This window comes from Spermophilus citellus, assembly GCF_964194105.1.
Source record: "Spermophilus citellus genome assembly, chromosome: 7".
Classification (NCBI taxonomy): Eukaryota; Metazoa; Chordata; class Mammalia; order Rodentia; family Sciuridae; genus Spermophilus; species Spermophilus citellus.
The window spans coordinates 153553619-153571292 of NC_138188.1; the positions used below are offsets into that span (position 1 = coordinate 153553619).

The 17674-nt window shown below is 44.8% G+C and overlaps 1 protein-coding gene across 2 annotated transcripts in view; it reads right to left on the reverse strand.

The window, feature by feature from the left end:
* Positions 1-17674, reverse strand: part of TIAM1 (TIAM Rac1 associated GEF 1) — a 366345-nt gene that overhangs the window by 285397 nt on the left and 63274 nt on the right. The window contains exon 2 of one of the 2 annotated variants that reach the window (XM_081302878.1): positions 2187-2239. The exons of the other annotated variant lie outside the window; for it this stretch is intronic. The gene's annotated coding sequence lies outside the window, so the exon portion shown is untranslated. The remainder of the gene's footprint in view (positions 1-2186; positions 2240-17674) is intronic. 2 annotated transcript variants of the gene reach the window in all.

The following is a 17674-nucleotide window of genomic DNA, read 5'->3' on the forward strand; positions in this document are numbered from 1 at the left end:
CACGATGGTCTGCAAGCCCTGCACACTCTGATTCCAACCCACTGCCCCAATCTCATGGGCTCCCTAATTAATCACCCCTTAGCTCTCTCTGCCCCTCCCTCATGCTCCTTAACAAGGCTGAGCACACCTGAAACACAGGACCTTTCCACCTTATCTCAACTATGCCCCCTACCCACCTTGATTTGCTCAAAAGTCTTTTTGGAGAAGCCCTATATTAAATCCCAGGGCACCCTGGGACCCTATTGCCCTTCCTATCTTTGTTTTTCAATATACCATACTGTTTACATCCACATTCGTTTATTTTCTATCTTTACACACAGTAGAATGTAAACCCCCTGAGGACAGGGTTTTTGTCCTTGATGCCTAAAACTGAGATAGGTCAGGAATAGGTGGTAAATAAGTACCTAGAAGTAAATTAATTCTCCTTGTATTTATCCTCCCTGGAATATTCCAGAGCATTGCTATTTAAAAAAAAAAAAAAAATCTCTTGTTTTCTAGCACAGTTTATTTTATCCTATTTATATCCTCATCAAATTATATTTGATCTACTTTATATCTTCTCTTCCCTCCTTTCTTTTATTATCTAGAAACACTTTTTGTGGGAATTTAAAAGGTCTTTTTTTTTTTACTAAGTTTCTATGAAATCTTCACCCCTATGTCAACTCTATTAACCAACCAAATTTCATAATATTTTTTTAAAAGCCCCTTGATCATCTTTGAAGGATGATATGGAAAAAACTCATTATTGGGCAAATGAAAGGCAAGAATCAAGCCATTATTCTGCTTGCATATGTAAACTAGATAAAAAATTCTGAAAGGTAAATAAAATCTCTCTTATAAAATTTTTCCAACTAATACATAGAGAAGAAATGACAATTAGAATATCACCTTTTTGTAATTCCTAAAGAAAAGGCCGGATCTAGACATCCATCGTAGCACACCAATGGCTGCTTAAACTATAAGGAGAAATGCTGAAGGACACCCCAACAATGGATGATGGGGTGAAATGAAACCCATGAGGTTTTTAATAAACCATGGTATATATTTCATAAGGTCATTTCATAAAGTAATGTATTTCATGGCCCAACAATGAATGGTGTTGACCACACAAGTCAATAAGAACATCAATTCAACAAGAGGCGGAATGTGCACTTCCATGGAAGTCACACCATCGCCTGTGAAATAGCCCCCAAACTTGAACTTGAATCTCTCTGGTCCAGGCTTTAGAACACTGGAAATGTGGGAGGCAATGAAGCATATTGAATGACAGCCCAAGGATGCTGGCAGCAAAATCGACACTGTGGGAACTGTACAGACAAAAGACCAGCTTCTGACAAAATGCACGGCAAGCGGAACAAGAGAAGGCCGGGAACCAGCACATGAAATGTGACTCGAGAGACACACTGACCAGATGCAGTGGGCACTTTGCTTAGATCCTGTGATGACACTGAGGTATTTTTAACGAAGTATGAAAAAGTAACCATGAGATGATAAGGGAAATCTGAACATGAGTATTCAGTAATACCACAAAATGAATGACTGTCCAGTTTTACAGGATAATAGCACTGCATGGGTGCCTAACCAAAGGAACCTTATCTTTTCAGAGTCACAGTGAAAGATTTACAATGTATTTGATTTTCTTCTTAAATCCACACCCCACGATTCTCCAGGCAAACATCTAGATGACTTCAGTTGTTTGGTTTCTGCAGCAGTAGTCAGAAAATATAATCTGGTGTACATTTCCCACTACCTACCAGCATGGCTACACATCTCAGATTCTCCTACATCATCTTGTAACGTCTTTTTTTTTAAATTTATTCTAATTTGTTATATATGACAGCAGAATGCATTGCAATTCATATTACACCTATAGAGCACGATTTTTCATATCTCTGGTTGTACACAGTGTAGAGTCACACCATTCGTGTCTTCATACATGTACTTAGAGTAGTGATGTCCAACCCATTCCATTGCCTTTCCTATCCCCATGCCCTCCCCCTTCCCAGGAGGTGCTTTTCACATACTCCCATGAATGATGAATTACAGGAGTGAAAACCAGCAAACACCAAGCACAGATTTGGGGCTCTATGATACACAAATACATAAAAAAGTAAATTTCTGTCTATGCCCATGAAGGTCCTAGAATTTTCTAGAGACAAGGCACCTAGGAGAGTGGAACTACTCACCACAGGGAGGTCAAGCTTCCAACAGTGTGAACATTGGGAACGCAGCCATCAACCTAGAAGGTAAAAGGAGAGAGTTCTGAGTGGCAAGCAGCTTTCGCAAAGTCCAGGCATTTCTTCCCGTTGGCAAAAAAAGGAGCACGTCATTCACAGAACCGTGTCAGAGGAGGCTTCAGCAAGAGCTAGCAGCAGAGGAAGGAAGCAAAAGATGGAGAAGTGGAAGCTGAGCAGAGTAACCCAGGACACTGAATAAAGTCCACACGGAGCCGACCTCAGTGGTGTCACCCTGATTTCACCTCCTAGAGGAGCAATATCCCCAAATCAGCACCACAGGCTCAGAGCGCTACTAACAAAAGCAAGAAAAGGCCAGGCACATTAGGGCACACCTGTAGGGGACCCCAGTTATTGGTAAGTTAGAGCAGGAGGATCACTGGAGCCCAGGAGTTCAGGGCCAGCCTGAGCCACACACATGTGAACAAGAAGAGCAATACGAATTCACTTTTATTAAAATTGTAAAAGTTAGTGAATTCTCTTAATTAGGGAAGCAACACGCTTCAAGGAAAAGCAGGATTAAGATCAAGTAAAAATGAAAAATCAGATCTCAGAGTTGAGAGCAAGGCTGAGCTTCTTAACAATGAGAACCAGCTCTCGAGGCCCCTTGCAGGGACAGTGAGCCCCACAGAGCTCTCAGTGTTCGGTGACCTAAGAAAAGCAGTCCTGGGGATTCCAAACAATCCATGGTTTTCTAGTGAGTTATGCTGAAGGAAAAAAAATTTATTTGGACACTGTTTTTGAATGGTAAGGCATTTATACAGGATTATAGTCAAAGGTAGATATTAAGGCTACTTCAGTTAGGAACATAGCAAGACTCTGGGGATTCATGACCAGAGGGAGGGGTCAGTAGATGGGAAATTGCTAAAAAAGAAGCATCAGAGTTAGGGGGATTCTTGCTAAACCCACTCAGGATTCTTGCTGTAGGCTGGGCAAGAACTGAGACAGTGGAAGTGGGGGACAGGTAACCTGATCAGCTATCAAGGGTGGGAGATTCTTGCCAAACCGATCTAGCAAGATTCTTGCTAAAACTGGGCTTGGCAGGCCTGAGACAGGATAGGTTGAAAAGAAGGCTCAGAGAAGCTGGCTGGAGTTTGGTGAGATACAAGTCTTTTGTCAGTAATGGCAACTCGAGCTTAGAAACAGGTCCTGAGTCTTCGAATCAACGCCCAAGGCCACGGGAAGTATAAGCAGAAGCAAGGAGCTGAAAGGAGACTTCCCAGCCCCAAGAGGCCTCAGGCCCACCTGGTGTCCGAATGTCATACTGCACATTCCTCAATTGCTTTCCCACATGTAATTTCCCTGTCTTACAAAAATCAAAACATGTCCAATTCTATACAACAAGGTACCAAATGATAAGGGTACCAAATGAAAGCCGCGTGATAAACTAATACAACTCCATGTGATATTGACGCAGATTGCTTCATCGTCACTAGGAACAATGAGCCTTTCAAAGGGGCCTTGTAATGACAAGATAGGAGAAGGGGGGAGGACTGGATTTAAAAGCATCTGACAAAAACCAGGAAGCTTTCAATCACTAACGGAATTACAAAACTTCCCTAGCTCGAGCTAAGCCATTTCCCATGATGCTCAGGCCCCAGGCAGAGCACCTCAGGATGACGGAGCTGCCACAGGCCCTCAAATGCGCCGACTGACTGCACTGGGCTATTTCGGTTTGCAAGGGTGATGTACTAACTACTCCTGGGTTACCCTTCAGGGTACTCACCCTCTTTGTCCACTGTGATCTGTGCCTGCAACCCCTTGGGATGTCCCAGTAGAAGTAATGAGGAGAGGTGATAGTGACGAGGAAGGTGATAGGAGAGGCAGGAGCATTTATCCCCTGCTTCCCTGTTTCTGGGTCACCTGGGGCCTGTCCATCATAGGTCATGGCTTGTCTTAGGTCACCTGCTCCCTCTGTCTTCAGTTCTAGGGGATGGTGGGCTTCCTTGTGCAATCCCAGTATACCTCCCTCTCCCTTCTGCTTCTCTGAACTCCATGACACTTTGATCCAACTCTCTGGTCACCTGTTTGAGTGTGCCACGGATTTTCCCGTCCAGACTTTGACTGACAGCAGTGGAAAGCTGGCTACGGTGGCGCACATCTTTAGTCCCAGCTAATAGGGAGGCAGAAGTGGGAGGTTTGGGGCCCTGTGAGTTCAAGGACAAAAACAAACCAAGAAGAAATTAGGGCAACAGTGGAGAGGAGGGAGAGAATCAGAAATTCAGTTTTCCATAATCTGCCTTCAATGGAGCCCAATTCCCCCCCCCCAGCAGTACTAGGGATTGAGCCCATGGGTGCTCTACCACTGAGCTACATCCCCAGCCCCTTTTATTTTTTATTTAGAGACAGAGTCTTGCTAAGTGCTGAAGGCCTTGCTAAGTTGCTGAGGCTGATCTTGAACATGTGATCCTCCTGCCTCAGCCTCCTGAGTTGCTGCTATTGCTGGGGTGTGCCACTGAACCCAGGGAGAACTCAATTTTTAAGATAGTTTTCCTGGTACGTATGCAAGGCGTTCAAGGATGCTCAGATGGTGAGGGTGTCGATGGAAGCCCCAGTTCTAAAAAGATGTTGTTGTGTGTTTGCATTTTTCTAAGAGAAATCCAGAAAGAAAAAGGTTTAAAATTTCATTGGATTCTCAAAAATGAGCCACCCATGATGTGAAGAGACAATGTTGCAAAGAAAAGCACAGAAACCGCCACAGTTCCCCGGAAAAAAAAAAAAAAAAAAAAGAGGCGCACCAGATGGTACGCACCTAGGTCAGCCCTGGAGCAAGAGCACAACGGCTTCCCTCGCCAAGGGGGCTGGGGCTGGAGGAGGATCCGCTGTCCCTGGCAGCCCACAGCCCACTGCCACACACCCCAGAAGGCAGCTGGGACAGTGTGTTCCTGCAAATCACTCACAGCTCCCTCCCAACAATCAAGTGACATTTGAAAAGCTCATCAGCTCAGCAGGTGCTCAGATGCACAAGCAATCGTGAAAACACTTCCAAAAACAGTTCCGTTCCAGGACTGAGGAAGAACCTCATCCTGTTGGGAAACCTGCAGCCTACTGAGACATGGGAGAACATCGAGGCAGAAAACCAGGAAGCAAAGAATACGCTGGAGACAGCAAAATAGTGGAGTGATCGTACAGGAAATGTCCAGGTTGTCTAGGAGTGTGCACAGATGACCTCGCCCTGGGCAATAATCAGCCTTTCCAGACACGTGGCCCCAGAGCCCAGGTCTGCCAGCACCTGCTGTGTGACCCAAGAAAAGTAGCTCACCCTCCCTGGGCTACAGTTTCTCCTTGGGTAACATGGAGAGATGATCCTTCAGTGCCAACCTCATAGGGCCATTGTGGGGTTGATAGAAAATAAAAGTGTTTTGTCAGGTCCCTGGGACTCAGTAAATGCCTTCCCGGGTCTGTTTTTCCATCCTCACCAGGGATCTTCCATTTCCTACACTATTTGGGTGGTCAGATACAAACAAACAGAAGGTGATGAGGCTGAGGAAATGGATGCCGAAGGACAATGGCTCCTGAGGGGACCAGAAACTCTAATCCCCCTGAAGCCCCAGGACTATGCCCATCTCTTCAGCTGCGGTCCCTTCCCAGATGTACCAGGTCCTTCATTCCAAGGCAAAAGGCCAGGATGACTTGGGATCCTTGCTCAGGAGCCTTGATTGACACCCGGCCTTGCAGAGGACTGACTGGGTGGCCTTGCACAAGTTATGTCATCTGTGACTTGGTTTCTTCATCTGTCGTTCAGATATAATCCCAATCCTAGTCCCTGTGTTTTCATGAGAATTAACTAAATTCATGCAAAGTTCTTAGAATAGTGTCGAGTGTACAGAAATAACTCAACAAATGCAGGCTGTCATAACGCCTGGCACATTTCAGCCAGTTTCTAAGGGCCATTTAACAAAGAGCCTCTGTGCTCCAAAGAGCTGCCAAATGCTGGCATCACGAGCCCACGGACCAGCTACCACGTCACGTCCTTGATCCTGAGATGTGCTGCGTGTTTTAACGTTCCCAGAATTCACTAGACTCCACATGTAACATAGATTTTCTCATCTGTTAAGTGGGGCTAATAACAGCATGGAGCTAATGGGATCGGTAGAGGATGAGAGATTAATATGTGCAAAATGTTCCAAACAAGGCTTGGCTCGGGATCCTCATCAGAACTTGGTTCTCTGCAAGTGTTTTCATCGTCATGGTGTATGAATCGATCTGAGCCACTGCAAGCCTTCCCGCTCCAACCAAATGTGGAAATTCTCCCTCACCCCTCACTCCACCCAGGAATCACCTGCCCTTGGTACCATGGATGCTGCTGTGGATGGGGCTGCTGAGTGGCAGGCACCTGCTGGACCGTTACCATCCCACAGGCTGCCTAGAGCTGGTGACCTACAGAACGTGGTTAGGAAGTTGATGCTGTCAAAGGCCACCAGAGAAGCCAAGAACCAGGGCTGTGGAGGAGACAGTGGCTCCTTTGCTCATAACAAAGTCTAGAATTCCATAACATCACTACAAGTTGAGTGAGCCCTGCCCAAGATGGGACTGGAAGTGGTTCAGATTTGAGGCTGTTTTCAGATTTCGGAATGTTTGCATATACATAATGAGATATCTTAGAACTGGGACCCAAGTCTAAGCAGGAAATTCATTTGATTCCTATACATATTATATACAAGGTTTCATGGTGTGCAATTTTCCCTTTGGAGTGTCAGGTCAGGGCTCAAAGAGTTTCATATGTTGGAGTGTTTGGGGTTTTTAACCAAGGATGCTCAATCTATATCTTATCTTAGCTGCTCCTTGCTACCCTGGAGACTTGAGGATTTTTAAACAAACAAGGGCACATTCAATGAAAGGTAGACTCCAGAGAACGTGGGCTCTGGTCAGACCAACTGGTCGTAAATACCGATTCCCTCAACTATTAGTCACCTGGCCTTGGGCCAGTCCCCTGCCTCAGTTTCCTCACCTGTAAGATGAGAATAGCAGCAGCTGGTGGGCAAGTAATGAATAAATGAATTAACACATGAAGCTCTTTGGAGAAGCTCTATGCCCACAAGCTCCCACAAACCTGGGCCACTTTTATTCTATAGCACCCAGAAGCCCTGCAAACCACCTATTTTGGTGAAGTTGTATGTAGGGAGAGCAAGTGGTATTTTCCAGCCAGTAAAATGAGATGACAGATCAGCAGGACAGCCGCCACCTCCCCCCACAAGCTGTGTGACTGCGAGCTAGCGTGGAAATTCCCTGAACCCCTTCTTCGTCCCCAGCTATCTGGGGTTGTAGCTACTGTACAGGACTATTGTGAGCAATGAGAACACGTTGTGCAGGCATGAAATAAATGCTTTTTTGCCTCTCTTTCTCTTCCCTGGGGCATCAAGCAGACTGCAAAAGCAGAAAGTAAATTCTTGCAACTCTCAGGAAAGTGTGTCACCCACCTAGATTAAAGCCCTTGGGTACCCAAGACCCTGTGGCCAGCTAGGACTAGTGATGTTTTCCTATCCACTGAGCAAGGCATCAGCCGACTTCACAGGGGCTCACTCACGTGGCCCATCTTCCAGCACTAAGATGTCAGCCACTTTCCACCAAATGCTCAACGAGCAAGAACCACAGTCAAAAAGCTCCAGTGGAGAAGGAGGAAGAGGCCTGGGATACATAGACCTCCTCCGCAAAGACTGACTCTAACGATAAGCTCTGGAGAACCTTGGACAGCTACGGCACGAGGCAGTGTCTGATCATTAGCAGAGAAGCTAGGGAAGGTCATTTTTATATAAACATCTGAGGGATAAAGAGTGTGGATAAATGTCAAAAACAATGCCCCAAACGGCTGCAAGCCTGCTTGCTTACACAGCTGTTTCCTTCTTCAGACAAATGATAAAACATCAGCACTTCCGAATATAAATCATCTTCAATTAAGACATTTCTGCGGGAAAGCTCTTTTGGCAGGACAAACGGAATATTTACCACTCTTCTCCGACTTGGATCTTTCGAGGTTGGCAGGGCGATTTATTTTTGTTGATTAAACAAAATACAAATGGAAAGGGCCTAAAAATTGATTAGCCAATTACACTCAATGATTCTCAACAATGCAGTGCGCATTATTAGCTTTGCCAGAGTCATAAAAATGCCTCCTAGCTCTACAGTCATTTGCAGGATTTACACCATTGATATTTGTGCTGACCGAAAGATGAAGTAAGGACCGGATTATGCAAAATTTGTCTTATCTTGTGTAGGAACAGAAGGAAGAGAAATGATGAAGGGCTTGGGTACTTTCAGGGAGAATGCGAGTACTGTCCACATTGCATATGGAAATTCTTGAAAGAATGATCTGGGCTGAGGGAGAGAGCTGTTGTCACTCGTTCTGTGCACACTTGTCCTTTAGTAAATTGCAGATTTGTTAATAGGGGCCGATTTGTTGAGACAACAACAATCATAAATATCCAGATTCTTCATCTTCCAGGGTGATGAGCGTCCAGACAGGCAGCCAAACCAAATGATGATGTTAGATGCTTCTGCAAAATGGATTGATGCACACAGGGCATCATAAGCGTATCTCAGTCAGTCCAGAACAGTTTTTCTTCAGTGTCCCTGCGAGGTCAAGATCACAACTGCAAATAAAGTCACTTACAATAGTCATAAACCCGGAGCAGCAGAATGAGGACGCTTCCTGGTGGTCAGAGCGTGAACGTGGCAGGCTGCTGTGCATTCTTAAACTTGATTGTACATAATTGTTAATCACTGACCCATTCTCCAACCTTCCTGGGCTGGAACATGTTGCTAGGCAACCAATTTTGCTCTAGATATTTTCTGAAAGCTAGTGAGTCAACAACCAAGTGTCAACTAAGTAAACACTAACCATTAGAGACAGGTTCAGATAAATAAGAGTGCCCAGCCTCCTTAGGGCACATGCATCTCATGTCCTATCTTAATGCAGACTCATATTTCCCATGCCTTACAATTGAACAAATAGACTATCTTAGGTGGAAATAGATGAAATTGCCCTTTTGGTAGCTCAATTTGGCAATTTATATGGTTTAACCTAATAACTTATAAGTGGGAGGTTTCTGCTAGCTGTGAAACAGAGGCACTATTTTCATCCACTAGCATAATCACAATTGTGCTTTGCATCAATAACATCTCATTTACCTAGTCCACACGTGACCTAAAATTCTCTTTATAAGAAACAGTTAGGAGAGGCAAACAGCTTGCAAATGTCTGAATAAGAAGTCGCATTTGTTTTTCCACTTTGGACTTTTAAACTGAGTTGACTATTGCTTGTACAATATCCACACATTCCCTGCCTTTTCCAATGCTCAAATCCTCAGAGAATGGAACTAAATTTATTGTTCTAATTTAAGATTTGGAACACCAGAGGACATCCTGAAGATGAGAATGGAACTGCCAAGTTCAGGAAAGAAGCTCATTTAAGGGGAAAGAGTAGAGAAGGCAGGGTAGCTGGAATCATGGAACATGTCGCTACTCCTGAGATGGTGGGGAAATCTTATGACTTTCCACGTTCAGGTTCAAGGCAGCAAAGACCATCAAAGTCAAGAAGTGCTAAAGAGGGCTGGGGATGAGCTCAGCAGTAGAGAGTGCTCATCCAGCATACACAGGACCATGGGCATGATCTCCACTATTGCAAAATGAAGATGGAGGGGTGGGGAGAAGAAGGAAGAGGAAGAAGAGAAGGATGAGCAGAAAGAGGAAGAGGAAGAGAAGAAGAAGGAGAAAAAGTGCTGGGAGTTCTGAATAATAACCAGATTAGGCAGTACATTCAGATAGATGATTAACCTCCTTAAAAAAAATTGGTAAAAATTCATAGTTGAAGGGTTAACTCGCAGTGAAGTTTAAGGTTAGATTTCTGGTTTAATTGACCATAGATTTGAATACCTATGCTCAGTTAAACCAGATGGATGGATGGATGGATGGATGATGGATGGGTCAATGGATAGATAGATGATGGATGGGTGGATAGATGGGTGGATGGATGGGTAAATGGATGGATGGATGGATGATGGAAGACAGTGGTCTGCTAGTGTGCAATTATACAGGCCTGCAATCAATGTTAGAGTTTTGAGAATTTGGGGGGCCATTATAACTTTCTAGCAACCAAAATTAATTGTTTCTAGGATTATTCAGTAATAATTTATAAACAAGACACAAGTAAACTTTATATTGGACAAATGGCAAATTGTCTTCAAAAGGCAATAGAAAATTTATTCATGCCTGGATGAGTCCATTAAAATATAACCAGGCTTTCTGCTGAGTCCAGATTTCTTTTATTACAGACTTGTAATTAAAACATGTTAAAAAAAAAACCTGGACAATAAAGAAACAAGTGGGTTTTTTTCTTCAACTCCGGGCTTCCCTTATTTCCACTCCCCACCACCAGTTGTTTGACTACTCTGTACAGAAACAGCATCCTAAAACACAATCCACTTGCTTTCTCATTCAAAGTCATAGTACAGATGACAGTTTTAAATGGAATTCTCTGGAGCTTTCAATATTCACCATTCATTTTGTCCAAAGCTCCAAAATAAAGTTCCCTAATAAAATATCATCCTTCCGGGGCTGGGGCTGGGGCTCAGCGGCCTCACATTTGTGAGGCACTGGGTTCAATCCTCAGCACCACATAAAAATAAGTAAATAAAATAAAGGTATTGTGTCCAACTACAACTAAAAAATAAATATTTTTTAAAAAATCATCCTTCCATGGGCTGGGGATGTGGCTCAAGCGGTAGCGCGCTCAACTGGCATGCGTGCGGCCCGAGTTCGATCCTCAGCACCACATACCAACAAAGATGTTGTGTCCGCCAAGAACTAAAAAATAAATATTAAAATTTCTCTCTCTCTCTCTCTCTCTCTCTCTCTCTCTCTCTCCCCCCCCCACTCTCTCTTTAAAAAAAAAAAAAAACATCCTTCCTGTCTGAGTTGACAACAGTTTAAAAACACCAAAATTGTGATTAATTATTCATCTCTCCCCAAACTCCAAGATAACTATTAGAGACCCAGGAAATAGGAAAGAGATTTTCCAATCCCATAGGTATGCCCAAGGAAATACAGCCCAACACCAACAGGGTGCCCACAAATGGCGGGCTTACCCTAGGGTCCCAAAGGAGTAATGTCTATATTACACACACACACACACACACACACACACACACACACAAATGAGATAAATTATTTCCAGAAATACTAAAGACTAAGGAAACATTAAAAGTCAGGTAGATTTTGAAGTAGATTTTGAAGCTCCACTACATACTGGGAGAAGAAAGTGATTTCAACAGGGACATTTTGAATCACCTGCAAAGGGAACTCTGAGCTTGCTGGAACCCACAACTACTGAGACAAGGGACAACAAAGGCATCTCCATGAGCATTAGAACTGTCAGGCTGCATATGTGCAAGTAGAGGGAGGGGTGCTCCAACCGGTAATTATTAAGCCGTATGAGAGCCTGTGGTTTCCTTACGTAAGGGAAGCAGCTACAGACTTGAATGCTGGAGACCACAGTCCTAATCTCAGTCCAACAAATAGACTTTAAAAGATCTGGGGAAGTAGCTCAGTGGTAGAGCACTTGCCTAGCATGGTGAAGCCCTGGGTTCAATCCCCAGCACCACACAAACACACACACAAAAAAGTAGTGTCTCCTCTTTAAATGGAAGTTTTCTTTGCTATAAAACAGGAGGACTTGACTAAAGGGGCTCTAAAATTTGTAACATATTTCTATATTCTGTTTGATAAAAACTATGTGCATGGATGGATGGATGGATAGATGATGGAAGGATAGGTGGATGGATGGATAGATAGATGATGGATGGGTGGATGGAAGGATGGATGGATGAATGAATGATGGGTGGGTGGATAGATGGATGGACATATGATGAATGGGTGAATGGATGGATAGATGATGGATGGGTGGATGGATGGATGGATGGATGGATGGATGATGGATGGGTGAATGGATGGATGGATGATAGATGGGTGGATGGATGCATGATGGAAGACAGTGGTCTGCTAGTGTGTGATTATACAGGCCTGCAATCAATGTTACAGTTTTAGGAATTTTGTGGACCATGTCAGAAAAATTTACATCATGGAAATCAGCACACTACAAATGAAGCCTTCTTATTAACCCCAGGAAGCCAGTTAACAAACACACCACTGATGGAAGGGGAAAGGGAAAAAAAGGGAAAGAAGAAAGGAGATACAAGGGCAATACGTGTAAGTACAAAGTCTTCCAAGGAGGCTAACACCGCAATCTCCATGTCAATACACTTAATATTGTCTCTGCCTAAAACACCATTCCCCACAGGACGCTTTGCCCAAAGAAACCACCTGTTTCAGGTAAACCATCCATGATGACTACTCTCCATTTATGAGATGCTCTAACATAGAGTCTCATGGCATTCTGTAATGACATCCCTGTGCCCTTTTAGGTGATACCTACAAAACAGTTTGCCACTGTCCATTTAGCCAGGCCCAGGACATGACCAGCTAATTTAGGACAGCAACTATTCATTTTAGCTCTTGGTGCTTAATGGCCCACAAAACAGGTACAGAGTTGGCATCTGTTCAATAAGTTCTGAATGAAAGCAACATTTTTAACTTCAAGACAGAGCAAATCGTTTGCTGATAAAAGGTCCAGCCTCAAAGAAACGCATGTATCCTCTCCCAGCTCTCACTGGATGGGAGGAGATTTTCCCAGGGCTTAAGCTTTTCAAGTCCCCTTATTGCTAGATTGAGGTTTTCCATTAAATCAGTTAACCTACATTTGTCACAAAACAGTGCAGTGTGTCACTGACCCACTTTGTCTCATTCCTTTGCAAGTCAATGACATCCACATGTCACCATGAATTGCATTTTTAACTAAGATATTAAGTATATTTGTCCTGGATTTACCCAAGCGGGAGCCGGGAGCATTGGGATTCAACCCCAGGTCTCATTGCTTAATCCACAAATGGGCTTGGAGCAAACGGTTTAAGCTTTCTCATCCTCAGCCACCCAGCCCAACAAATGAAGGTACAGATGAGGGAGAGGGGAGACAGGGAGCCACCACCCTGCCCTGCGCAGCATAAAGGCAGGCACACTGGCTCTGACCTGGGGTGTGCCTCCAGAGCGCACGGCTGTCATTGTTGCAAGGAAGGACAGAAGGGTTCTATCACAAAATGCCGCAGAACAGAGTGGCTTAAACAAAAGAGATTTGTTTTCTCACAGTTCTAGAGGCTGAAAGTCTAGGACCAAGATGCAGCAGGGTTGGTTTCCTGGGAGGCCTTTCTTCTTGGCCAGTAGTCAGCTAGCTGCCTTCTAGCTCTGTCCTCACATGGCCATTCCTCTACACACTCAGAGAGAGAGAGAGAGAGAGAGAGAGAGAGAGAGAGAGAGAGAGAGCGAGCTGTGGTGTCTCTTCCTCTTCTTAATAGGACACCGGCCTACTGCATTATTGATGTTTGATAATGTAAACATTAAATTATCTCCAGTCCTATCTTTAAGCCCTCAGTGGTGGTACTGTGTTACTGCAGCCCTAGCAAAGGAACACAACCTCTCTGATACATCTTGTAATTCATGCTTCCCCAGGAGGAAGAGGGCTTTCCCTATTGGCAAGGTTGGGAGAAGATACTGAGCACCCAGGGCCCAGCACCCACTGGGCTTTCTCTTCTGGAAGCCAAGCATCCTATTCCTGGGACTGGCAGCCCTGCAACTGGGGAGGGAGGTGAGCAAGCCCCCTTGGTCCTCTAAGCCTGTTCTCCAACTAGCTTTGTCTGTAATAATACTGATATTATGACCTCCATCTGTCTGAGTTCTGTGCTAAATTCACCAATTGGCTCTAAATTCTGGGAGAAGGAGGTGATTCATTATCACCCTTCAAGCCCCCACAGTGGCCTTGAGCCACACAGTCCCAACACTACATCATCTTTGCAAATCCCACAGACCTCCCTGTGGAGGGAAGAAATATCTCTTGATGCTATGGTTCAACGGTGTCTCCAGAATTTCATGTATTGGAAACTTAATCCTCAAATTCCTATGTTGATGGTATTTGAAGGTGGAGCCTTGTGAGGTCATGAGGATTACATATGGTCACCTGGGTGAGTCCCCATAATGTGGCGTGTGGTTTCATAAGAAAAGGAGGCAAACCTAAGCTGAACACACTGGCTCTGTCTCGCCATATGATGCCCTCCTCGGTGCCATGATGGAGCAGGAAAGCCCTCACCAGAGCTGGCACCATGTTCTTGGCCTCGTCAGCCTCCATAACTGTGCGCTAAATACACTTCTCTTCTTTACAAACTACTCAGTCTTAAAAAAGAAAGTGCACTAAGACACTTGGCCATCGTTAAAGGACTGTTAAGCAGGGAAAGCCAAAAGTCCAACCCAAGTCTTCTAAGAAAAAATTCTACATTCTTCCAATAAAATCACTGTTTTGATTTATGACAGCTGGTCATATACTCAAGACGACCTTAAGACTTAAGTGAGACCTTATGTCCAGAACAGAGTGGCTTAAACAAAAGAGATTTGTTTTCTCACAGTTCTAGAGGCTGAAAGTCTAGGACCAAGATGCAGCAGGGTTGGTTTCCTGGGAGGCCTTTCTTCTTGGCCAGTAGTCAGCAGACCTAGTCTTTCGAAGCCAAATAGTGGTCAGCCAGGGGGAACAACTTTAGCATGTCGGGTAGAAACTAAGCATTTGGGGTTGGTTTAATGGGACTAATTCAAGTACCTTCCTGGCCAGAAGCTATAAATATGCCCAATATTCGTGGACCTGCAGACTCCAACAGGCTGCCATTGAGAAAAGGAGTTAGTGAGAGCACACCACTTCCCCCGACAGGCCCTTTCCTCTCCCTCTCTTCTCTTCTTTGTACCTACCAACAGTCTAGACCTGCTGGTGGCAGCCAGCATCATGTAGATTCCGAGATTAAGAGGTGGGAACACTTTGAAATGATTAGCTTGAAGCCCTCCTAAGGTCAATCTGTGGGACAGAACACCACTGTGATTGTTAGGGTTTAAATATGAGGCATGTGTGAGACAATGCAAGACCATTCTGGGGTGGAATGATTAGGTTATGAAAGGCTTAGCCCAATCAGTGCCTATTCCCAGTGAGATGGGTTAACTGGGTGGTAACTGTAGGGAGGGAGGGAGTAGCTGGAGGAGGAGGTCTGGGGACTTGCCTTTGGAGTATATATCTTGTCCCTAGTGAGTAAGAGCTCTCCCTCTCCCTCCCCTCCCTCTCTCTCCTTCCTTGATGCCTTGTCCCGAGCTGCTTTCCTCCTCCACTCTCTTCTGCCATGATGTTCTGCCTTATCTAAGGCCCAGAGCTATGGAGTCAGCCAACTGTGGACTGAGACCTCTGAAACCATGAGCCAAATCAACTTTTCCTCTAAAATTGTTATCAGGTCTTTTGATCACAGCAGTGAAAAAGCTGACTAAAACAGTGGTTGACTCCGTAACTGACCAGCCAGAGGCAAAGGACAGATCTAGGCACACTGGTAATAAAATTCGTTCCAGATCCAGAGACACTTCTGTAGAACATAAGTTCACAATGATCCACAACTCCAGAATAGGCAGGGAAGACTGAAAAATGTGATTCCCCACTATCTGACTATCTAACCACAGGAGCCCACAGCGTCACGTGGTCACGAAAAACAGAAAACAGAAGAAAATGCATGCTTACAATGGATCTAGAAAAAAGGGAGCTTAACAAAGCACAGCTGGAAGACTGGAATCAATGATAGGAAACAGACCCATTTCAAGGAGGTCTTTGACAACCTGGAGAACAATCCAGAAAGAAATCAGCAGGATCCTGTTTGGCCTAAAAACAAAGTCTAAGGAATGAGAGTTGGAGGAAATGGTAAAGCTGAAAGTCGAAACAGAGCTATAGGGAAGAGCTGTGGGCAGAGGCGCACACCTGTAATCCCAGCAACTCAAGAGACTGAGGCAGGAAGAACAAAAGTTCAAGGCCATCCTCGGCAATTTAGCAAGACCCTATCTAAAGATAAAAATAAAAGGGCTGGGAATGTAGCACAGTGGTAGAGTACAACTGGATTCAATCCCAATGCTGCAAAAACAAACAAACAAACAAACAAATAAATAAATAAATAGAAGGGGGGTAAACATGACAAAGATCTTCAGAAATTTGCCTGCACTTAAGCCAACAGTAATAGTCACCGGAAGAGGGATTTCTACTCAGTATTAGCTAAAATTAGAGATGTCTAGAAAAATGCTGAAAGGGGCTGCTTGGTAATAACCTTTTGATTGCTACATGGAGGAGGTGATAGGCCTAGAGACCCATTGGTCAGGGGTGTTAGCCTAGGAGTTGCAGCATTAAGTTGAATGAGCCATAGTGACCATCATGTCCTTCTCAGCCCAAGGACAAAACCTAAGCCAGATGCAAGGGATGCATCAATGCCTCCAAGGTGAGCTGGGGCTCCTTGCTCGGGGACATGTCCCCCATCGCACATTACAAACCTTTTTCACTCACTCCTGACACCAAATCGGTGGGGGAAGGGGAGTCCTCACACCAACTAACTCGTTAACTCTGGAAACCAGCTGATGGCCCTACAATTCAGTTAGGGTCAGCACAGACCTCACAGGCTAAGGGCTCAGTCCCCTGAGACTGCCCACAATTTAGACACCAGCTACAAATGGGGGGATCCGGGTACCCATACTTCTGCTTATACAACTACAAATGCAGGGGTTCCCATGACCCTCTCCTCAGGTTCAATAATTTGCTAGAATAGCTCACAGAATTCAAGAAAACTGTTTACTTACTCTTACAGGTTTACTATAAAGGATGGGAGCCAAGTATGAGAAATACATATGGCAGGGGGAACAGAGCTTTGATGCCCTCCCTGGGTGCTCCCCTATCCCAATACCAACATGGGCTCGCCACTGAAGCCTCTTCTGCACCCTATTGTGCAGTGAGCTTACAGAAGTCCCAGCAGGAGAAAGTCACTGGCTGTTGGTGATGAACTCCATTTCCAGCCTTTCTGGAGGGGAGGATGGAGCTCAAAGTTTCCACCTCTGATCCCATGGTTTGATCTTTCTAAAGACCAGCGCCCATTCCAAAGCTAAGGGACCCCAGAACCAAGCAAAAGAAAAACATTCTATCACTCCAGATTCCCAAGGTTTTAGCAATTGTATGCCAGGAACCAGGACAAGGACCAAACCTATATTCCTTATCAAACACATCTTGAGATATATTCTGCACAGACTTACAGATCTGACCATCTCCTCACCTGGGCTCATGAGTCGTCCGGCCGGCATGAGGAAATCAAGAGAGGGCTTCTATTTTCGGAGTCTGTGCCTGTTTGTTTTTGCTTCTCTGTGGTGCCGGCTTCTGGTGGGAGGTAGGAGGAGAGTGCAGAGTGGGAGCCATGAGCACAACAGAAGGGCAACACTAGAGGCAAGCTGACATCCAGGGACACACCCACCCGCCACCCATGTGCATCTGGCGAAGGGAATCGCAGGCT